Source organism: Schistocerca nitens, chromosome 11 (assembly GCF_023898315.1).
Source record: "Schistocerca nitens isolate TAMUIC-IGC-003100 chromosome 11, iqSchNite1.1, whole genome shotgun sequence".
Lineage (NCBI taxonomy): Eukaryota > Metazoa > Arthropoda > Insecta > Orthoptera > Acrididae > Schistocerca > Schistocerca nitens.
This window is the reverse complement of record NC_064624.1, coordinates 148,742,667-148,763,465: the sequence shown is the minus strand read 5'-3', so window position 1 is coordinate 148,763,465 and position 20,799 is coordinate 148,742,667. Positions and strand designations below refer to the sequence as shown.

At 54.6% G+C, this 20,799-nt stretch overlaps 21 non-coding genes across 21 annotated transcripts; all 21 read left to right on the top strand.

The window, feature by feature from the left end:
- The first annotated feature begins 723 nt into the window (after positions 1 to 723).
- Positions 724 to 842, top strand: LOC126213863 (5S ribosomal RNA). Its single transcript, XR_007541503.1, has one exon. It is a non-coding gene; the product is annotated as a 5S ribosomal RNA (ribosomal RNA).
- An 848-nt stretch (positions 843 to 1,690) lies between these two features.
- On the top strand, positions 1,691 to 1,809 carry LOC126213860 (5S ribosomal RNA). Its single transcript, XR_007541501.1, has one exon. It is a non-coding gene; the product is annotated as a 5S ribosomal RNA (ribosomal RNA).
- An 858-nt stretch (positions 1,810 to 2,667) lies between these two features.
- LOC126213859 (5S ribosomal RNA) lies at positions 2,668 to 2,786 on the top strand. Its single transcript, XR_007541500.1, has one exon. It is a non-coding gene; the product is annotated as a 5S ribosomal RNA (ribosomal RNA).
- Positions 2,787 to 3,650: 864 nt separating this feature from the next.
- Positions 3,651 to 3,769, top strand: LOC126213858 (5S ribosomal RNA). The gene has a single exon (XR_007541499.1). It is a non-coding gene; the product is annotated as a 5S ribosomal RNA (ribosomal RNA).
- Positions 3,770 to 4,623: 854 nt separating this feature from the next.
- On the top strand, positions 4,624 to 4,742 carry LOC126213857 (5S ribosomal RNA). Its single transcript, XR_007541498.1, has one exon. It is a non-coding gene; the product is annotated as a 5S ribosomal RNA (ribosomal RNA).
- Positions 4,743 to 5,591: 849 nt separating this feature from the next.
- LOC126213856 (5S ribosomal RNA) lies at positions 5,592 to 5,710 on the top strand. Its single transcript, XR_007541497.1, has one exon. It is a non-coding gene; the product is annotated as a 5S ribosomal RNA (ribosomal RNA).
- An 859-nt stretch (positions 5,711 to 6,569) lies between these two features.
- Positions 6,570 to 6,688, top strand: LOC126213855 (5S ribosomal RNA). Its single transcript, XR_007541496.1, has one exon. It is a non-coding gene; the product is annotated as a 5S ribosomal RNA (ribosomal RNA).
- Positions 6,689 to 7,551: 863 nt separating this feature from the next.
- On the top strand, positions 7,552 to 7,670 carry LOC126213854 (5S ribosomal RNA). The gene has a single exon (XR_007541495.1). It is a non-coding gene; the product is annotated as a 5S ribosomal RNA (ribosomal RNA).
- Positions 7,671 to 8,534: 864 nt separating this feature from the next.
- On the top strand, positions 8,535 to 8,653 carry LOC126213853 (5S ribosomal RNA). Its single transcript, XR_007541494.1, has one exon. It is a non-coding gene; the product is annotated as a 5S ribosomal RNA (ribosomal RNA).
- An 863-nt stretch (positions 8,654 to 9,516) lies between these two features.
- Positions 9,517 to 9,635, top strand: LOC126213852 (5S ribosomal RNA). The gene has a single exon (XR_007541493.1). It is a non-coding gene; the product is annotated as a 5S ribosomal RNA (ribosomal RNA).
- An 859-nt stretch (positions 9,636 to 10,494) lies between these two features.
- LOC126213850 (5S ribosomal RNA) lies at positions 10,495 to 10,613 on the top strand. Its single transcript, XR_007541492.1, has one exon. It is a non-coding gene; the product is annotated as a 5S ribosomal RNA (ribosomal RNA).
- An 854-nt stretch (positions 10,614 to 11,467) lies between these two features.
- LOC126213848 (5S ribosomal RNA) lies at positions 11,468 to 11,586 on the top strand. Its single transcript, XR_007541490.1, has one exon. It is a non-coding gene; the product is annotated as a 5S ribosomal RNA (ribosomal RNA).
- An 864-nt stretch (positions 11,587 to 12,450) lies between these two features.
- On the top strand, positions 12,451 to 12,569 carry LOC126213847 (5S ribosomal RNA). The gene has a single exon (XR_007541489.1). It is a non-coding gene; the product is annotated as a 5S ribosomal RNA (ribosomal RNA).
- An 864-nt stretch (positions 12,570 to 13,433) lies between these two features.
- Positions 13,434 to 13,552, top strand: LOC126213846 (5S ribosomal RNA). The gene has a single exon (XR_007541488.1). It is a non-coding gene; the product is annotated as a 5S ribosomal RNA (ribosomal RNA).
- Positions 13,553 to 14,416: 864 nt separating this feature from the next.
- On the top strand, positions 14,417 to 14,535 carry LOC126213845 (5S ribosomal RNA). The gene has a single exon (XR_007541487.1). It is a non-coding gene; the product is annotated as a 5S ribosomal RNA (ribosomal RNA).
- Positions 14,536 to 15,399: 864 nt separating this feature from the next.
- LOC126213844 (5S ribosomal RNA) lies at positions 15,400 to 15,518 on the top strand. Its single transcript, XR_007541486.1, has one exon. It is a non-coding gene; the product is annotated as a 5S ribosomal RNA (ribosomal RNA).
- Positions 15,519 to 16,382: 864 nt separating this feature from the next.
- On the top strand, positions 16,383 to 16,501 carry LOC126213843 (5S ribosomal RNA). The gene has a single exon (XR_007541485.1). It is a non-coding gene; the product is annotated as a 5S ribosomal RNA (ribosomal RNA).
- An 854-nt stretch (positions 16,502 to 17,355) lies between these two features.
- On the top strand, positions 17,356 to 17,474 carry LOC126214288 (5S ribosomal RNA). The gene has a single exon (XR_007541761.1). It is a non-coding gene; the product is annotated as a 5S ribosomal RNA (ribosomal RNA).
- An 864-nt stretch (positions 17,475 to 18,338) lies between these two features.
- LOC126214287 (5S ribosomal RNA) lies at positions 18,339 to 18,457 on the top strand. Its single transcript, XR_007541760.1, has one exon. It is a non-coding gene; the product is annotated as a 5S ribosomal RNA (ribosomal RNA).
- An 866-nt stretch (positions 18,458 to 19,323) lies between these two features.
- Positions 19,324 to 19,442, top strand: LOC126214286 (5S ribosomal RNA). The gene has a single exon (XR_007541759.1). It is a non-coding gene; the product is annotated as a 5S ribosomal RNA (ribosomal RNA).
- Positions 19,443 to 20,297: 855 nt separating this feature from the next.
- Positions 20,298 to 20,416, top strand: LOC126214285 (5S ribosomal RNA). Its single transcript, XR_007541758.1, has one exon. It is a non-coding gene; the product is annotated as a 5S ribosomal RNA (ribosomal RNA).
- Positions 20,417 to 20,799: the final 383 nt, after the last annotated feature.

The window sequence follows — 20,799 nt, the reverse complement described above, 5'->3', positions numbered from 1 at the left end:
CGAAAATGCAGTAATTAACTCTGTTTGAGGGAGAATGTGCTAACCAAGTTTGCCAAGAAGACTTTGAAAACGACAAAACAGTACGAATCGGCAGGTGATTTCTGAAATACGTCACCGCCTATTTTTGTGTAGGAGTGTAGAGTTCCAAATTTTTGTAATCACGAATTTATTCCTTGTCGTCTCGTCTCGTCTCGTCCCGCAGACGTTTGTCGTGCTTGCGCTGTCATATGGACCACGACCCGAGCGGCAGCGAGCGGCAGCCGAGCAAAGTCTGGACAAGTCGGGACGCGGACGGGGACAGGGATAGGAATGGTGCGAATGCACTGCAAACTACGCACACACCTGGTGTGAGGCGAGGCGAGGCGAGGCGAGGAAGCCCACATGCTACCAGTGGCGCCCTCCAGCACGACACTGCCACATCACGCACAGGCCCTCCGCTGGACACCAGGGACAAGATGCGTCCTCCGCTAGTGTCGAAGGCTGCACGCGCGCAGCGAATGACAGGAGGTGCAACGAGCAGCAGTGCGTCTGACACACGCGGCGGTGCGCCCGCTAATTCGGCCGTCGCTCTGCTGGGACGCCGGGCGCGCCCCCCGCGCCGTCCTCGAGGAACTGGCTGTTGCGGAAGGAAGTGCTTTCGTCAAATGCGGCCGAAAACTAACATTTCGTGTGTTGGGAGAAAAGCCGAACGCGAATTCTGCCGTGCTCCTACATTAGATGAGCGCCAACGGCCATACCATGATGAATACACCGGTTCTCGTCCGATCACCGAAGTTAAGCATCATCGTGCCCGGTTAGTACTTGGATGGGTGACCGCCTGGGAAACCCGGGTGCTGTTGGCTGTCTTCCTTTTTTTTTTTTGTTATTATGTCGCTACCCCTGCCAGCCCAATTTTCAAACTACCTTTCTGTTGTGACAAAGATGCTTCCTTAAGCCTTTTAAACTACTGTAATGGTACGAAAATGCAGTAATTAACTCTGTTTGAGGGAGAATGTGCTAACCAAGTTTGCCAAGAAGACTTTGAAAACGACAAAACAGTACGAATCGGCAGGTGATTTCTGAAATACGTCACCGCCTATTTTTGTGTAGGAGTGTAGAGTTCCAAATTTTTGTAATCACGAATTTATTCCTTGTCGTCTCGTCTCGTCTCGTCCCGCAGACGTTTGTCGTGCTTGCGCTGTCATATGGACCACGACCCGAGCGGCAGCGAGCGGCAGCCGAGCAAAGTCGGGACAAGTCGGGACGCGGACGGGGACAGGGATAGGAATGGTGCGAATGCACTGCAAACTACGCACACACCTGGTGTGAGGCGAGGCGAGGCGAGGCGAGGCGAGGCGAGGAAGCCCACATGCTACCAGTGGCGCCCTCCAGCACGACACTGCCACATCACGCACAGGCCCTCCGCTGGACACCAGGGACAAGATGCGTCCTCCGCTAGTGTCGAAGGCTGCACGCGCGCAGCGAATGACAGGAGGTGCAACGAGCAGCAGTGCGTCTGACACACGCGGCGGTGCGCCCGCTAATTCGGCCGTCGCTCTGCTGGGACGCCGGGCGCGCCCCCCGCGCCGTCCTCGAGGAACTGGCTGTTGCGGAAGGAAGTGCTTTCGTCAAATGCGGCCGAAAACTAACATTTCGTGTGTTGGGAGAAAAGCCGAACGCGAATTCTGCCGTGCTCCTACATTAGATGAGCGCCAACGGCCATACCATGATGAATACACCGGTTCTCGTCCGATCACCGAAGTTAAGCATCATCGTGCCCGGTTAGTACTTGGATGGGTGACCGCCTGGGAAACCCGGGTGCTGTTGGCTGTCTTCCTTTTTTTTTTTTGTTATTATGTCGCTACCCCTGCCAGCCCAATTTTCAAACTACCTTTCTGTTGTGACAAAGATGCTTCCTTAAGCCTTTTAAACTACTGTAATGGTACGAAAATGCAGTAATTAACTCTGTTTGAGGGAGAATGTGCTAACCAAGTTTGCCAAGAAGACTTTGAAAACGACAAAACAGTACGAATCGGCAGGTGATTTCTGAAATACGTCACCGCCTATTTTTGTGTAGGAGTGTAGAGTTCCAAATTTTTGTAATCACGAATTTATTCCTTGTCGTCTCGTCTCGTCTCGTCCCGCAGACGTTTGTCGTGCTTGCGCTGTCATATGGACCACGACCCGAGCGGCAGCGAGCGGCAGCCGAGCAAAGTCGGGACAAGTCGGGACGCGGACGGGGACAGGGATAGGAATGGTGCGAATGCACTGCAAACTACGCACACACCTGGTGTGAGGCGAGGCGAGGCGAGGCGAGGCGAGGCGAGGCGAGGCGAGGAAGCCCACATGCTACCAGTGGCGCCCTCCAGCACGACACTGCCACACCACGCACAGGCCCTCCGCTGGACACCAGGGACAAGATGCGTCCTCCGCTAGTGTCGAAGGCTGCACGCGCGCAGCGAATGACAGGAGGTGCAACGAGCAGCAGTGCGTCTGACACACGCGGCGGTGCGCCCGCTAATTCGGCCGTCGCTCTGCTGGGACGCCGGGCGCGCCCCCCGCGCCGTCCTCGAGGAACTGGCTGTTGCGGAAGGAAGTGCTTTCGTCAAATGCGGCCGAAAACTAACATTTCGTGTGTTGGGAGAAAAGCCGAACGCGAATTCTGCCGTGCTCCTACATTAGATGAGCGCCAACGGCCATACCATGATGAATACACCGGTTCTCGTCCGATCACCGAAGTTAAGCATCATCGTGCCCGGTTAGTACTTGGATGGGTGACCGCCTGGGAAACCCGGGTGCTGTTGGCTGTCTTCCTTTTGATTTTGTTTTTTTGTTATTATGTCGCTACCCCTGCCAGCCCAATTTTCAAACTACCTTTCTGTTGTGACAAAGATGCTTCCTTAAGCCTTTTAAACTACTGTAATGGTACGAAAATGCAGTAATTAACTCTGTTTGAGGGAGAATGTGCTAACCAAGTTTGCCAAGAAGACTTTGAAAACGACAAAACAGTACGAATCGGCAGGTGATTTCTGAAATACGTCACCGCCTATTTTTGTGTAGGAGTGTAGAGTTCCAAATTTTTGTAATCACGAATTTATTCCTTGTCGTCTCGTCTCGTCTCGTCCCGCAGACGTTTGTCGTGCTTGCGCTGTCATATGGACCACGACCCGAGCGGCAGCGAGCGGCAGCCGAGCAAAGTCTGGACAAGTCGGGACGCGGACGGGGACAGGGATAGGAATGGTGCGAATGCACTGCAAACTACGCACACACCTGGTGTGAGGCGAGGCGAGGCGAGGCGAGGCGAGGCGAGGCGAGGCGAGGAAGCCCACATGCTACCAGTGGCGCCCTCCAGCACGACACTGCCACACCACGCACAGGCCCTCCGCTGGACACCAGGGACAAGATGCGTCCTCCGCTAGTGTCGAAGGCTGCACGCGCGCAGCGAATGACAGGAGGTGCAACGAGCAGCAGTGCGTCTGACACACGCGGCGGTGCGCCCGCTAATTCGGCCGTCGCTCTGCTGGGACGCCGGGCGCGCCCCCCGCGCCGTCCTCGAGGAACTGGCTGTTGCGGAAGGAAGTGCTTTCGTCAAATGCGGCCGAAAACTAACATTTCGTGTGTTGGGAGAAAAGCCGAACGCGAATTCTGCCGTGCTCCTACATTAGATGAGCGCCAACGGCCATACCATGATGAATACACCGGTTCTCGTCCGATCACCGAAGTTAAGCATCATCGTGCCCGGTTAGTACTTGGATGGGTGACCGCCTGGGAAACCCGGGTGCTGTTGGCTGTCTTCCTTTTGATTTTTTTTTTTTGTTATTATGTCGCTACCCCTGCCAGCCCAATTTTCAAACTACCTTTCTGTTGTGACAAAGATGCTTCCTTAAGCCTTTTAAACTACTGTAATGGTACGAAAATGCAGTAATTAACTCTGTTTGAGGGAGAATGTGCTAACCAAGTTTGCCAAGAAGACTTTGAAAACGACAAAACAGTACGAATCGGCAGGTGATTTCTGAAATACGTCACCGCCTATTTTTGTGTAGGAGTGTAGAGTTCCAAATTTTTGTAATCACGAATTTATTCCTTGTCGTCTCGTCTCGTCTCGTCCCGCAGACGTTTGTCGTGCTTGCGCTGTCATATGGACCACGACCCGAGCGGCAGCGAGCGGCAGCCGAGCAAAGTCGGGACAAGTCGGGACGCGGACGGGGACAGGGATAGGAATGGTGCGAATGCACTGCAAACTACGCACACACCTGGTGTGAGGCGAGGCGAGGCGAGGCGAGGCGAGGCGAGGAAGCCCACATGCTACCAGTGGCGCCCTCCAGCACGACACTGCCACATCACGCACAGGCCCTCCGCTGGACACCAGGGACAAGATGCGTCCTCCGCTAGTGTCGAAGGCTGCACGCGCGCAGCGAATGACAGGAGGTGCAACGAGCAGCAGTGCGTCTGACACACGCGGCGGTGCGCCCGCTAATTCGGCCGTCGCTCTGCTGGGACGCCGGGCGCGCCCCCCGCGCCGTCCTCGAGGAACTGGCTGTTGCGGAAGGAAGTGCTTTCGTCAAATGCGGCCGAAAACTAACATTTCGTGTGTTGGGAGAAAAGCCGAACGCGAATTCTGCCGTGCTCCTACATTAGATGAGCGCCAACGGCCATACCATGATGAATACACCGGTTCTCGTCCGATCACCGAAGTTAAGCATCATCGTGCCCGGTTAGTACTTGGATGGGTGACCGCCTGGGAAACCCGGGTGCTGTTGGCTGTCTTCCTTTTTTTTTTTTTGTTATTATGTCGCTACCCCTGCCAGCCCAATTTTCAAACTACCTTTCTGTTGTGACAAAGATGCTTCCTTAAGCCTTTTAAACTACTGTAATGGTACGAAAATGCAGTAATTAACTCTGTTTGAGGGAGAATGTGCTAACCAAGTTTGCCAAGAAGACTTTGAAAACGACAAAACAGTACGAATCGGCAGGTGATTTCTGAAATACGTCACCGCCTATTTTTGTGTAGGAGTGTAGAGTTCCAAATTTTTGTAATCACGAATTTATTCCTTGTCGTCTCGTCTCGTCTCGTCCCGCAGACGTTTGTCGTGCTTGCGCTGTCATATGGACCACGACCCGAGCGGCAGCGAGCGGCAGCCGAGCAAAGTCGGGACAAGTCGGGACGCGGACGGGGACAGGGATAGGAATGGTGCGAATGCACTGCAAACTACGCACACACCTGGTGTGAGGCGAGGCGAGGCGAGGCGAGGCGAGGCGAGGAAGCCCACATGCTACCAGTGGCGCCCTCCAGCACGACACTGCCACATCACGCACAGGCCCTCCGCTGGACACCAGGGACAAGATGCGTCCTCCGCTAGTGTCGAAGGCTGCACGCGCGCAGCGAATGACAGGAGGTGCAACGAGCAGCAGTGCGTCTGACACACGCGGCGGTGCGCCCGCTAATTCGGCCGTCGCTCTGCTGGGACGCCGGGCGCGCCCCCCGCGCCGTCCTCGAGGAACTGGCTGTTGCGGAAGGAAGTGCTTTCGTCAAATGCGGCCGAAAACTAACATTTCGTGTGTTGGGAGAAAAGCCGAACGCGAATTCTGCCGTGCTCCTACATTAGATGAGCGCCAACGGCCATACCATGATGAATACACCGGTTCTCGTCCGATCACCGAAGTTAAGCATCATCGTGCCCGGTTAGTACTTGGATGGGTGACCGCCTGGGAAACCCGGGTGCTGTTGGCTGTCTTCCTTTTTTTTTTTTTGTTATTATGTCGCTACCCCTGCCAGCCCAATTTTCAAACTACCTTTCTGTTGTGACAAAGATGCTTCCTTAAGCCTTTTAAACTACTGTAATGGTACGAAAATGCAGTAATTAACTCTGTTTGAGGGAGAATGTGCTAACCAAGTTTGCCAAGAAGACTTTGAAAACGACAAAACAGTACGAATCGGCAGGTGATTTCTGAAATACGTCACCGCCTATTTTTGTGTAGGAGTGTAGAGTTCCAAATTTTTGTAATCACGAATTTATTCCTTGTCGTCTCGTCTCGTCTCGTCCCGCAGACGTTTGTCGTGCTTGCGCTGTCATATGGACCACGACCCGAGCGGCAGCGAGCGGCAGCCGAGCAAAGTCGGGACAAGTCGGGACGCGGACGGGGACAGGGATAGGAATGGTGCGAATGCACTGCAAACTACGCACACACCTGGTGTGAGGCGAGGCGAGGCGAGGCGAGGCGAGGCGAGGCGAGGCGAGGAAGCCCACATGCTACCAGTGGCGCCCTCCAGCACGACACTGCCACACCACGCACAGGCCCTCCGCTGGACACCAGGGACAAGATGCGTCCTCCGCTAGTGTCGAAGGCTGCACGCGCGCAGCGAATGACAGGAGGTGCAACGAGCAGCAGTGCGTCTGACACACGCGGCGGTGCGCCCGCTAATTCGGCCGTCGCTCTGCTGGGACGCCGGGCGCGCCCCCCGCGCCGTCCTCGAGGAACTGGCTGTTGCGGAAGGAAGTGCTTTCGTCAAATGCGGCCGAAAACTAACATTTCGTGTGTTGGGAGAAAAGCCGAACGCGAATTCTGCCGTGCTCCTACATTAGATGAGCGCCAACGGCCATACCATGATGAATACACCGGTTCTCGTCCGATCACCGAAGTTAAGCATCATCGTGCCCGGTTAGTACTTGGATGGGTGACCGCCTGGGAAACCCGGGTGCTGTTGGCTGTCTTCCTTTTTTTTTTTTTTTTTGTTATTATGTCGCTACCCCTGCCAGCCCAATTTTCAAACTACCTTTCTGTTGTGACAAAGATGCTTCCTTAAGCCTTTTAAACTACTGTAATGGTACGAAAATGCAGTAATTAACTCTGTTTGAGGGAGAATGTGCTAACCAAGTTTGCCAAGAAGACTTTGAAAACGACAAAACAGTACGAATCGGCAGGTGATTTCTGAAATACGTCACCGCCTATTTTTGTGTAGGAGTGTAGAGTTCCAAATTTTTGTAATCACGAATTTATTCCTTGTCGTCTCGTCTCGTCTCGTCCCGCAGACGTTTGTCGTGCTTGCGCTGTCATATGGACCACGACCCGAGCGGCAGCGAGCGGCAGCCGAGCAAAGTCGGGACAAGTCGGGACGCGGACGGGGACAGGGATAGGAATGGTGCGAATGCACTGCAAACTACGCACACACCTGGTGTGAGGCGAGGCGAGGCGAGGCGAGGCGAGGCGAGGCGAGGCGAGGAAGCCCACATGCTACCAGTGGCGCCCTCCAGCACGACACTGCCACACCACGCACAGGCCCTCCGCTGGACACCAGGGACAAGATGCGTCCTCCGCTAGTGTCGAAGGCTGCACGCGCGCAGCGAATGACAGGAGGTGCAACGAGCAGCAGTGCGTCTGACACACGCGGCGGTGCGCCCGCTAATTCGGCCGTCGCTCTGCTGGGACGCCGGGCGCGCCCCCCGCGCCGTCCTCGAGGAACTGGCTGTTGCGGAAGGAAGTGCTTTCGTCAAATGCGGCCGAAAACTAACATTTCGTGTGTTGGGAGAAAAGCCGAACGCGAATTCTGCCGTGCTCCTACATTAGATGAGCGCCAACGGCCATACCATGATGAATACACCGGTTCTCGTCCGATCACCGAAGTTAAGCATCATCGTGCCCGGTTAGTACTTGGATGGGTGACCGCCTGGGAAACCCGGGTGCTGTTGGCTGTCTTCCTTTTGATTTTGTTTTTTTGTTATTATGTCGCTACCCCTGCCAGCCCAATTTTCAAACTACCTTTCTGTTGTGACAAAGATGCTTCCTTAAGCCTTTTAAACTACTGTAATGGTACGAAAATGCAGTAATTAACTCTGTTTGAGGGAGAATGTGCTAACCAAGTTTGCCAAGAAGACTTTGAAAACGACAAAACAGTACGAATCGGCAGGTGATTTCTGAAATACGTCACCGCCTATTTTTGTGTAGGAGTGTAGAGTTCCAAATTTTTGTAATCACGAATTTATTCCTTGTCGTCTCGTCTCGTCTCGTCCCGCAGACGTTTGTCGTGCTTGCGCTGTCATATGGACCACGACCCGAGCGGCAGCGAGCGGCAGCCGAGCAAAGTCGGGACAAGTCGGGACGCGGACGGGGACAGGGATAGGAATGGTGCGAATGCACTGCAAACTACGCACACACCTGGTGTGAGGCGAGGCGAGGCGAGGCGAGGCGAGGCGAGGCGAGGCGAGGAAGCCCACATGCTACCAGTGGCGCCCTCCAGCACGACACTGCCACACCACGCACAGGCCCTCCGCTGGACACCAGGGACAAGATGCGTCCTCCGCTAGTGTCGAAGGCTGCACGCGCGCAGCGAATGACAGGAGGTGCAACGAGCAGCAGTGCGTCTGACACACGCGGCGGTGCGCCCGCTAATTCGGCCGTCGCTCTGCTGGGACGCCGGGCGCGCCCCCCGCGCCGTCCTCGAGGAACTGGCTGTTGCGGAAGGAAGTGCTTTCGTCAAATGCGGCCGAAAACTAACATTTCGTGTGTTGGGAGAAAAGCCGAACGCGAATTCTGCCGTGCTCCTACATTAGATGAGCGCCAACGGCCATACCATGATGAATACACCGGTTCTCGTCCGATCACCGAAGTTAAGCATCATCGTGCCCGGTTAGTACTTGGATGGGTGACCGCCTGGGAAACCCGGGTGCTGTTGGCTGTCTTCCTTTTTTTTTTTTTTTTTGTTATTATGTCGCTACCCCTGCCAGCCCAATTTTCAAACTACCTTTCTGTTGTGACAAAGATGCTTCCTTAAGCCTTTTAAACTACTGTAATGGTACGAAAATGCAGTAATTAACTCTGTTTGAGGGAGAATGTGCTAACCAAGTTTGCCAAGAAGACTTTGAAAACGACAAAACAGTACGAATCGGCAGGTGATTTCTGAAATACGTCACCGCCTATTTTTGTGTAGGAGTGTAGAGTTCCAAATTTTTGTAATCACGAATTTATTCCTTGTCGTCTCGTCTCGTCTCGTCCCGCAGACGTTTGTCGTGCTTGCGCTGTCATATGGACCACGACCCGAGCGGCAGCGAGCGGCAGCCGAGCAAAGTCTGGACAAGTCGGGACGCGGACGGGGACAGGGATAGGAATGGTGCGAATGCACTGCAAACTACGCACACACCTGGTGTGAGGCGAGGCGAGGCGAGGCGAGGCGAGGCGAGGCGAGGCGAGGAAGCCCACATGCTACCAGTGGCGCCCTCCAGCACGACACTGCCACACCACGCACAGGCCCTCCGCTGGACACCAGGGACAAGATGCGTCCTCCGCTAGTGTCGAAGGCTGCACGCGCGCAGCGAATGACAGGAGGTGCAACGAGCAGCAGTGCGTCTGACACACGCGGCGGTGCGCCCGCTAATTCGGCCGTCGCTCTGCTGGGACGCCGGGCGCGCCCCCCGCGCCGTCCTCGAGGAACTGGCTGTTGCGGAAGGAAGTGCTTTCGTCAAATGCGGCCGAAAACTAACATTTCGTGTGTTGGGAGAAAAGCCGAACGCGAATTCTGCCGTGCTCCTACATTAGATGAGCGCCAACGGCCATACCATGATGAATACACCGGTTCTCGTCCGATCACCGAAGTTAAGCATCATCGTGCCCGGTTAGTACTTGGATGGGTGACCGCCTGGGAAACCCGGGTGCTGTTGGCTGTCTTCCTTTTGATTTTTTTTTTTTGTTATTATGTCGCTACCCCTGCCAGCCCAATTTTCAAACTACCTTTCTGTTGTGACAAAGATGCTTCCTTAAGCCTTTTAAACTACTGTAATGGTACGAAAATGCAGTAATTAACTCTGTTTGAGGGAGAATGTGCTAACCAAGTTTGCCAAGAAGACTTTGAAAACGACAAAACAGTACGAATCGGCAGGTGATTTCTGAAATACGTCACCGCCTATTTTTGTGTAGGAGTGTAGAGTTCCAAATTTTTGTAATCACGAATTTATTCCTTGTCGTCTCGTCTCGTCTCGTCCCGCAGACGTTTGTCGTGCTTGCGCTGTCATATGGACCACGACCCGAGCGGCAGCGAGCGGCAGCCGAGCAAAGTCGGGACAAGTCGGGACGCGGACGGGGACAGGGATAGGAATGGTGCGAATGCACTGCAAACTACGCACACACCTGGTGTGAGGCGAGGCGAGGCGAGGCGAGGCGAGGCGAGGCGAGGAAGCCCACATGCTACCAGTGGCGCCCTCCAGCACGACACTGCCACACCACGCACAGGCCCTCCGCTGGACACCAGGGACAAGATGCGTCCTCCGCTAGTGTCGAAGGCTGCACGCGCGCAGCGAATGACAGGAGGTGCAACGAGCAGCAGTGCGTCTGACACACGCGGCGGTGCGCCCGCTAATTCGGCCGTCGCTCTGCTGGGACGCCGGGCGCGCCCCCCGCGCCGTCCTCGAGGAACTGGCTGTTGCGGAAGGAAGTGCTTTCGTCAAATGCGGCCGAAAACTAACATTTCGTGTGTTGGGAGAAAAGCCGAACGCGAATTCTGCCGTGCTCCTACATTAGATGAGCGCCAACGGCCATACCATGATGAATACACCGGTTCTCGTCCGATCACCGAAGTTAAGCATCATCGTGCCCGGTTAGTACTTGGATGGGTGACCGCCTGGGAAACCCGGGTGCTGTTGGCTGTCTTCCTTTTGATTTTTTTTTTTTGTTATTATGTCGCTACCCCTGCCAGCCCAATTTTCAAACTACCTTTCTGTTGTGACAAAGATGCTTCCTTAAGCCTTTTAAACTACTGTAATGGTACGAAAATGCAGTAATTAACTCTGTTTGAGGGAGAATGTGCTAACCAAGTTTGCCAAGAAGACTTTGAAAACGACAAAACAGTACGAATCGGCAGGTGATTTCTGAAATACGTCACCGCCTATTTTTGTGTAGGAGTGTAGAGTTCCAAATTTTTGTAATCACGAATTTATTCCTTGTCGTCTCGTCTCGTCTCGTCCCGCAGACGTTTGTCGTGCTTGCGCTGTCATATGGACCACGACCCGAGCGGCAGCGAGCGGCAGCCGAGCAAAGTCGGGACAAGTCGGGACGCGGACGGGGACAGGGATAGGAATGGTGCGAATGCACTGCAAACTACGCACACACCTGGTGTGAGGCGAGGCGAGGCGAGGCGAGGCGAGGCGAGGAAGCCCACATGCTACCAGTGGCGCCCTCCAGCACGACACTGCCACACCACGCACAGGCCCTCCGCTGGACACCAGGGACAAGATGCGTCCTCCGCTAGTGTCGAAGGCTGCACGCGCGCAGCGAATGACAGGAGGTGCAACGAGCAGCAGTGCGTCTGACACACGCGGCGGTGCGCCCGCTAATTCGGCCGTCGCTCTGCTGGGACGCCGGGCGCGCCCCCCGCGCCGTCCTCGAGGAACTGGCTGTTGCGGAAGGAAGTGCTTTCGTCAAATGCGGCCGAAAACTAACATTTCGTGTGTTGGGAGAAAAGCCGAACGCGAATTCTGCCGTGCTCCTACATTAGATGAGCGCCAACGGCCATACCATGATGAATACACCGGTTCTCGTCCGATCACCGAAGTTAAGCATCATCGTGCCCGGTTAGTACTTGGATGGGTGACCGCCTGGGAAACCCGGGTGCTGTTGGCTGTCTTCCTTTTGATTTTTTTTTTTTGTTATTATGTCGCTACCCCTGCCAGCCCAATTTTCAAACTACCTTTCTGTTGTGACAAAGATGCTTCCTTAAGCCTTTTAAACTACTGTAATGGTACGAAAATGCAGTAATTAACTCTGTTTGAGGGAGAATGTGCTAACCAAGTTTGCCAAGAAGACTTTGAAAACGACAAAACAGTACGAATCGGCAGGTGATTTCTGAAATACGTCACCGCCTATTTTTGTGTAGGAGTGTAGAGTTCCAAATTTTTGTAATCACGAATTTATTCCTTGTCGTCTCGTCTCGTCTCGTCCCGCAGACGTTTGTCGTGCTTGCGCTGTCATATGGACCACGACCCGAGCGGCAGCGAGCGGCAGCCGAGCAAAGTCGGGACAAGTCGGGACGCGGACGGGGACAGGGATAGGAATGGTGCGAATGCACTGCAAACTACGCACACACCTGGTGTGAGGCGAGGCGAGGCGAGGCGAGGCGAGGCGAGGCGAGGCGAGGAAGCCCACATGCTACCAGTGGCGCCCTCCAGCACGACACTGCCACACCACGCACAGGCCCTCCGCTGGACACCAGGGACAAGATGCGTCCTCCGCTAGTGTCGAAGGCTGCACGCGCGCAGCGAATGACAGGAGGTGCAACGAGCAGCAGTGCGTCTGACACACGCGGCGGTGCGCCCGCTAATTCGGCCGTCGCTCTGCTGGGACGCCGGGCGCGCCCCCCGCGCCGTCCTCGAGGAACTGGCTGTTGCGGAAGGAAGTGCTTTCGTCAAATGCGGCCGAAAACTAACATTTCGTGTGTTGGGAGAAAAGCCGAACGCGAATTCTGCCGTGCTCCTACATTAGATGAGCGCCAACGGCCATACCATGATGAATACACCGGTTCTCGTCCGATCACCGAAGTTAAGCATCATCGTGCCCGGTTAGTACTTGGATGGGTGACCGCCTGGGAAACCCGGGTGCTGTTGGCTGTCTTCCTTTTGATTTTTTTTTTTTGTTATTATGTCGCTACCCCTGCCAGCCCAATTTTCAAACTACCTTTCTGTTGTGACAAAGATGCTTCCTTAAGCCTTTTAAACTACTGTAATGGTACGAAAATGCAGTAATTAACTCTGTTTGAGGGAGAATGTGCTAACCAAGTTTGCCAAGAAGACTTTGAAAACGACAAAACAGTACGAATCGGCAGGTGATTTCTGAAATACGTCACCGCCTATTTTTGTGTAGGAGTGTAGAGTTCCAAATTTTTGTAATCACGAATTTATTCCTTGTCGTCTCGTCTCGTCTCGTCCCGCAGACGTTTGTCGTGCTTGCGCTGTCATATGGACCACGACCCGAGCGGCAGCGAGCGGCAGCCGAGCAAAGTCGGGACAAGTCGGGACGCGGACGGGGACAGGGATAGGAATGGTGCGAATGCACTGCAAACTACGCACACACCTGGTGTGAGGCGAGGCGAGGCGAGGCGAGGCGAGGCGAGGCGAGGCGAGGAAGCCCACATGCTACCAGTGGCGCCCTCCAGCACGACACTGCCACACCACGCACAGGCCCTCCGCTGGACACCAGGGACAAGATGCGTCCTCCGCTAGTGTCGAAGGCTGCACGCGCGCAGCGAATGACAGGAGGTGCAACGAGCAGCAGTGCGTCTGACACACGCGGCGGTGCGCCCGCTAATTCGGCCGTCGCTCTGCTGGGACGCCGGGCGCGCCCCCCGCGCCGTCCTCGAGGAACTGGCTGTTGCGGAAGGAAGTGCTTTCGTCAAATGCGGCCGAAAACTAACATTTCGTGTGTTGGGAGAAAAGCCGAACGCGAATTCTGCCGTGCTCCTACATTAGATGAGCGCCAACGGCCATACCATGATGAATACACCGGTTCTCGTCCGATCACCGAAGTTAAGCATCATCGTGCCCGGTTAGTACTTGGATGGGTGACCGCCTGGGAAACCCGGGTGCTGTTGGCTGTCTTCCTTTTTTTTTTTTTTTTTTGTTATTATGTCGCTACCCCTGCCAGCCCAATTTTCAAACTACCTTTCTGTTGTGACAAAGATGCTTCCTTAAGCCTTTTAAACTACTGTAATGGTACGAAAATGCAGTAATTAACTCTGTTTGAGGGAGAATGTGCTAACCAAGTTTGCCAAGAAGACTTTGAAAACGACAAAACAGTACGAATCGGCAGGTGATTTCTGAAATACGTCACCGCCTATTTTTGTGTAGGAGTGTAGAGTTCCAAATTTTTGTAATCACGAATTTATTCCTTGTCGTCTCGTCTCGTCTCGTCCCGCAGACGTTTGTCGTGCTTGCGCTGTCATATGGACCACGACCCGAGCGGCAGCGAGCGGCAGCCGAGCAAAGTCTGGACAAGTCGGGACGCGGACGGGGACAGGGATAGGAATGGTGCGAATGCACTGCAAACTACGCACACACCTGGTGTGAGGCGAGGCGAGGCGAGGCGAGGCGAGGCGAGGCGAGGCGAGGAAGCCCACATGCTACCAGTGGCGCCCTCCAGCACGACACTGCCACACCACGCACAGGCCCTCCGCTGGACACCAGGGACAAGATGCGTCCTCCGCTAGTGTCGAAGGCTGCACGCGCGCAGCGAATGACAGGAGGTGCAACGAGCAGCAGTGCGTCTGACACACGCGGCGGTGCGCCCGCTAATTCGGCCGTCGCTCTGCTGGGACGCCGGGCGCGCCCCCCGCGCCGTCCTCGAGGAACTGGCTGTTGCGGAAGGAAGTGCTTTCGTCAAATGCGGCCGAAAACTAACATTTCGTGTGTTGGGAGAAAAGCCGAACGCGAATTCTGCCGTGCTCCTACATTAGATGAGCGCCAACGGCCATACCATGATGAATACACCGGTTCTCGTCCGATCACCGAAGTTAAGCATCATCGTGCCCGGTTAGTACTTGGATGGGTGACCGCCTGGGAAACCCGGGTGCTGTTGGCTGTCTTCCTTTTGATTTTTTTTTTTTGTTATTATGTCGCTACCCCTGCCAGCCCAATTTTCAAACTACCTTTCTGTTGTGACAAAGATGCTTCCTTAAGCCTTTTAAACTACTGTAATGGTACGAAAATGCAGTAATTAACTCTGTTTGAGGGAGAATGTGCTAACCAAGTTTGCCAAGAAGACTTTGAAAACGACAAAACAGTACGAATCGGCAGGTGATTTCTGAAATACGTCACCGCCTATTTTTGTGTAGGAGTGTAGAGTTCCAAATTTTTGTAATCACGAATTTATTCCTTGTCGTCTCGTCTCGTCTCGTCCCGCAGACGTTTGTCGTGCTTGCGCTGTCATATGGACCACGACCCGAGCGGCAGCGAGCGGCAGCCGAGCAAAGTCGGGACAAGTCGGGACGCGGACGGGGACAGGGATAGGAATGGTGCGAATGCACTGCAAACTACGCACACACCTGGTGTGAGGCGAGGCGAGGCGAGGCGAGGCGAGGCGAGGCGAGGCGAGGAAGCCCACATGCTACCAGTGGCGCCCTCCAGCACGACACTGCCACACCACGCACAGGCCCTCCGCTGGACACCAGGGACAAGATGCGTCCTCCGCTAGTGTCGAAGGCTGCACGCGCGCAGCGAATGACAGGAGGTGCAACGAGCAGCAGTGCGTCTGACACACGCGGCGGTGCGCCCGCTAATTCGGCCGTCGCTCTGCTGGGACGCCGGGCGCGCCCCCCGCGCCGTCCTCGAGGAACTGGCTGTTGCGGAAGGAAGTGCTTTCGTCAAATGCGGCCGAAAACTAACATTTCGTGTGTTGGGAGAAAAGCCGAACGCGAATTCTGCCGTGCTCCTACATTAGATGAGCGCCAACGGCCATACCATGATGAATACACCGGTTCTCGTCCGATCACCGAAGTTAAGCATCATCGTGCCCGGTTAGTACTTGGATGGGTGACCGCCTGGGAAACCCGGGTGCTGTTGGCTGTCTTCCTTTTGATTTTTTTTTTTTGTTATTATGTCGCTACCCCTGCCAGCCCAATTTTCAAACTACCTTTCTGTTGTGACAAAGATGCTTCCTTAAGCCTTTTAAACTACTGTAATGGTACGAAAATGCAGTAATTAACTCTGTTTGAGGGAGAATGTGCTAACCAAGTTTGCCAAGAAGACTTTGAAAACGACAAAACAGTACGAATCGGCAGGTGATTTCTGAAATACGTCACCGCCTATTTTTGTGTAGGAGTGTAGAGTTCCAAATTTTTGTAATCACGAATTTATTCCTTGTCGTCTCGTCTCGTCTCGTCCCGCAGACGTTTGTCGTGCTTGCGCTGTCATATGGACCACGACCCGAGCGGCAGCGAGCGGCAGCCGAGCAAAGTCGGGACAAGTCGGGACGCGGACGGGGACAGGGATAGGAATGGTGCGAATGCACTGCAAACTACGCACACACCTGGTGTGAGGCGAGGCGAGGCGAGGCGAGGCGAGGCGAGGCGAGGCGAGGAAGCCCACATGCTACCAGTGGCGCCCTCCAGCACGACACTGCCACACCACGCACAGGCCCTCCGCTGGACACCAGGGACAAGATGCGTCCTCCGCTAGTGTCGAAGGCTGCACGCGCGCAGCGAATGACAGGAGGTGCAACGAGCAGCAGTGCGTCTGACACACGCGGCGGTGCGCCCGCTAATTCGGCCGTCGCTCTGCTGGGACGCCGGGCGCGCCCCCCGCGCCGTCCTCGAGGAACTGGCTGTTGCGGAAGGAAGTGCTTTCGTCAAATGCGGCCGAAAACTAACATTTCGTGTGTTGGGAGAAAAGCCGAACGCGAATTCTGCCGTGCTCCTACATTAGATGAGCGCCAACGGCCATACCATGATGAATACACCGGTTCTCGTCCGATCACCGAAGTTAAGCATCATCGTGCCCGGTTAGTACTTGGATGGGTGACCGCCTGGGAAACCCGGGTGCTGTTGGCTGTCTTCCTTTTTTTTTTTTTTTTTTGTTATTATGTCGCTACCCCTGCCAGCCCAATTTTCAAACTACCTTTCTGTTGTGACAAAGATGCTTCCTTAAGCCTTTTAAACTACTGTAATGGTACGAAAATGCAGTAATTAACTCTGTTTGAGGGAGAATGTGCTAACCAAGTTTGCCAAGAAGACTTTGAAAACGACAAAACAGTACGAATCGGCAGGTGATTTCTGAAATACGTCACCGCCTATTTTTGTGTAGGAGTGTAGAGTTCCAAATTTTTGTAATCACGAATTTATTCCTTGTCGTCTCGTCTCGTCTCGTCCCGCAGACGTTTGTCGTGCTTGCGCTGTCATATGGACCACGACCCGAGCGGCAGCGAGCGGCAGCCGAGCAAAGTCTGGACAAGTCGGGACGCGGACGGGGACAGGGATAGGAATGGTGCGAATGCACTGCAAACTACGCACACACCTGGTGTGAGGCGAGGCGAGGCGAGGCGAGGCGAGGCGAGGCGAGGCGAGGAAGCCCACATGCTACCAGTGGCGCCCTCCAGCACGACACTGCCACACCACGCACAGGCCCTCCGCTGGACACCAGGGACAAGATGCGTCCTCCGCTAGTGTCGAAGGCTGCACGCGCGCAGCGAATGACAGGAGGTGCAACGAGCAGCAGTGCGTCTGACACACGCGGCGGTGCGCCCGCTAATTCGGCCGTCGCTCTGCTGGGACGCCGGGCGCGCCCCCCGCGCCGTCCTCGAGGAACTGGCTGTTGCGGAAGGAAGTGCTTTCGTCAAATGCGGCCGAAAACTATGTTGGGAGAAAAGCCGAACGCGAATTCTGCCGTGCACCTACATTAGATGAGCGCCAACGGCCATACCATGATGAATACACCGGTTCTCGTCCGATCACCGAAGTTAAGCATCATCGGGCCCGGTTAGTACTTGGATGGGTGACCGCCTGGGAAACCCGGGTGCTGTTGGCTGCCTTCCTTTTTTTTTTTTTTTTTTTGTTATTATGTCGCTACCCCTGCCAGCCCAATTTTCAAACTACCTTTCTGTTGTGACAAAGATGCTTCCTTAAGCCTTTTAAACTACTGTAATGGTACGAAAATGCAGTAATTAACTCAGTTTGAGGGAGAATGTGCTAACCAAGTTTGCCAAGAAGACTTTGAAAACGACAAAACAGTACGAATCGGCAGGTGATTTCTGAAATACGTCACCGCCTATTTTTGTGTAGGAGTGTAGAGTTCCAAATTTTTGTAATCACGAACTTATTCCTTAGTCGTCTCGTCTCGTCTCGTCCCGCAGACGTTTGTCGTACTTGCGCTGTCATATGGACCACGACCCGAGCGGCAGCGAGCGGCAGTCGAGCAAAGTCGGGACAAGTCGGGACGGGGACGGGGACAGGGATAGGAATGGTGCGAATGCACTGCAAACTACGCACACACCTGGTGTGAGGCGAGGCGAGGCGAGGCGAGGCGAGGCGAGGCGAGGCAGGAGCCCACATGCTACCAGTGGCGCCCTCCAGCACGACACTGCCACACCACGCACAGGCCCTCCGCTGGACACCAGGGACAAGATGCGTCCTCCGCTAGTGTCGAAGGCTGCACGCGCGCAGCGAATGACAGGAGGTGCAACGAGCAGCAGTGCGTCTCACACACGCGGCGGTGCGCCCGCTAATTCGGCCGTCGCTCTGCTGGGACGCCGGGCGCGCCCCCCGCGCCGTCCTCGAGGAACTGGCTGTTGCGGAAGGAAGTGCTTTCGTCAAATGCGGCCGAAAACTAACATTTTGTGTGTTGGGAGAAAAGCCGAACGCGAATTCTGCCGTGCACCTACATTAGATGAGCGCCAACGGCCATACCATGATGAATACACCGGTTCTCGTCCGATCACCGAAGTTAAGCATCATCGGGCCCGGTTAGTACTTGGATGGGTGACCGCCTGGGAAACCCGGGTGCTGTTGGCTGCCTTCCTTTTTTTTTTTTTTTTTTTGTTATTATGTCGCTACCCCTGCCAGCCCAATTTTCAAACTACCTTTCTGTTGTGACAAAGATGCTTCCTTAAGCCTTTTAAACTACTGTAATGGTACGAAAATGCAGTAATTAACTCAGTTTGAGGGAGAATGTGCTAACCAAGTTTGCCAAGAAGACTTTGAAAACGACAAAACAGTACGAATCGGCAGGTGATTTCTGAAATACGTCACCGCCTATTTTTGTGTAGGAGTGTAGAGTTCCAAATTTTTGTAATCACGAACTTATTCCTTAGTCGTCTCGTCTCGTCTCGTCCCGCAGACGTTTGTCGTACTTGCGCTGTCATATGGACCACGACCCGAGCGGCAGCGAGCGGCAGTCGAGCAAAGTCGGGACAAGTCGGGACGGGGACGGGGACAGGGATAGGAATGGTGCGAATGCACTGCAAACTACGCACACACCTGGTGTGAGGCGAGGCGAGGCGAGGCGAGGCGAGGCGAGGCGAGGCGAGGAAGCCCACATGCTACCAGTGGCGCCCTCCAGCACGACACTGCCACACCACGCACAGGCCCTCCGCTGGACACCAGGGACAAGATGCGTCCTCCGCTAGTGTCGAAGGCTGCACGCGCGCAGCGAATGACAGGAGGTGCAACGAGCAGCAGTGCGTCTCACACACGCGGCGGTGCGCCCGCTAATTCGGCCGTCGCTCTGCTGGGACGCCGGGCGCGCCCCCCGCGCCGTCCTCGAGGAACTGGCTGTTGCGGAAGGAAGTGCTTTCGTCAAATGCGGCCGAAAACTAACATTTTGTGTGTTGGGAGAAAAGCCGAACGCGAATTCTGCCGTGCACCTACATTAGATGAGCGCCAACGGCCATACCATGATGAATACACCGGTTCTCGTCCGATCACCGAAGTTAAGCATCATCGGGCCCGGTTAGTACTTGGATGGGTGACCGCCTGGGAAACCCGGGTGCTGTTGGCTGCCTTCCTTTTTTTTTTTTTTTTTTGTTATTATGTCGCTACCCCTGCCAGCCCAATTTTCAAACTACCTTTCTGTTGTGACAAAGATGCTTCCTTAAGCCTTTTAAACTACTGTAATGGTACGAAAATGCAGTAATTAACTCAGTTTGAGGGAGAATGTGCTAACCAAGTTTGCCAAGAAGACTTTGAAAACGACAAAACAGTACGAATCGGCAGGTGATTTCTGAAATACGTCACCGCCTATTTTTGTGTAGGAGTGTAGAGTTCCAAATTTTTGTAATCACGAACTTATTCCTTAGTCGTCTCGTCTCGTCTCGTCCCGCAGACGTTTGTCGTACTTGCGCTGTCATATGGACCACGACCCGAGCGGCAGCGAGCGGCAGTCGAGCAAAGTCGGGACAAGTCGGGACGGGGACGGGGACAGGGATAGGAATGGTGCGAATGCACTGCAAACTACGCACACACCTGGTGTGAGGCGAGGCGAGGCGAGGCGAGGCGAGGCGAGGAAGCCCACATGCTACCAGTGGCGCCCTCCAGCACGACACTGCCACACCACGCACAGGCCCTCCGCTGGACACCAGGGACAAGATGCGTCCTCCGCTAGTGTCGAAGGCTGCACGCGCGCAGCGAATGACAGGAGGTGCAACGAGCAGCAGTGCGTCTCACACACGCGGCGGTGCGCCCGCTAATTCGGCCGTCGCTCTGCTGGGACGCCGGGCGCGCCCCCCGCGCCGTCCTCGAGGAACTGGCTGTTGCGGAAGGAAGTGCTTTCGTCAAATGCGGCCGAAAACTAACATTTTGTGTGTTGGGAGAAAAGCCGAACGCGAATTCTGCCGTGCACCTACATTAGATGAGCGCCAACGGCCATACCATGATGAATACACCGGTTCTCGTCCGATCACCGAAGTTAAGCATCATCGGGCCCGGTTAGTACTTGGATGGGTGACCGCCTGGGAAACCCGGGTGCTGTTGGCTGCCTTCCTTTTTTTTTTTTTTTTTTTGTTATTATGTCGCTACCCCTGCCAGCCCAATTTTCAAACTACCTTTCTGTTGTGACAAAGATGCTTCCTTAAGCCTTTTAAACTACTGTAATGGTACGAAAATGCAGTAATTAACTCAGTTTGAGGGAGAATGTGCTAACCAAGTTTGCCAAGAAGACTTTGAAAACGACAAAACAGTACGAATCGGCAGGTGATTTCTGAAATACGTCACCGCCTATTTTTGTGTAGGAGTGTAGAGTTCCAAATTTTTGTAATCACGAACTTATTCCTTAGTCGTCTCGTCTCGTCTCGTCCCGCAGACGTTTGTCGTACTTGCGCTGTCATATGGACCACGACCCGAGCGGCAGCGAGCGGCAG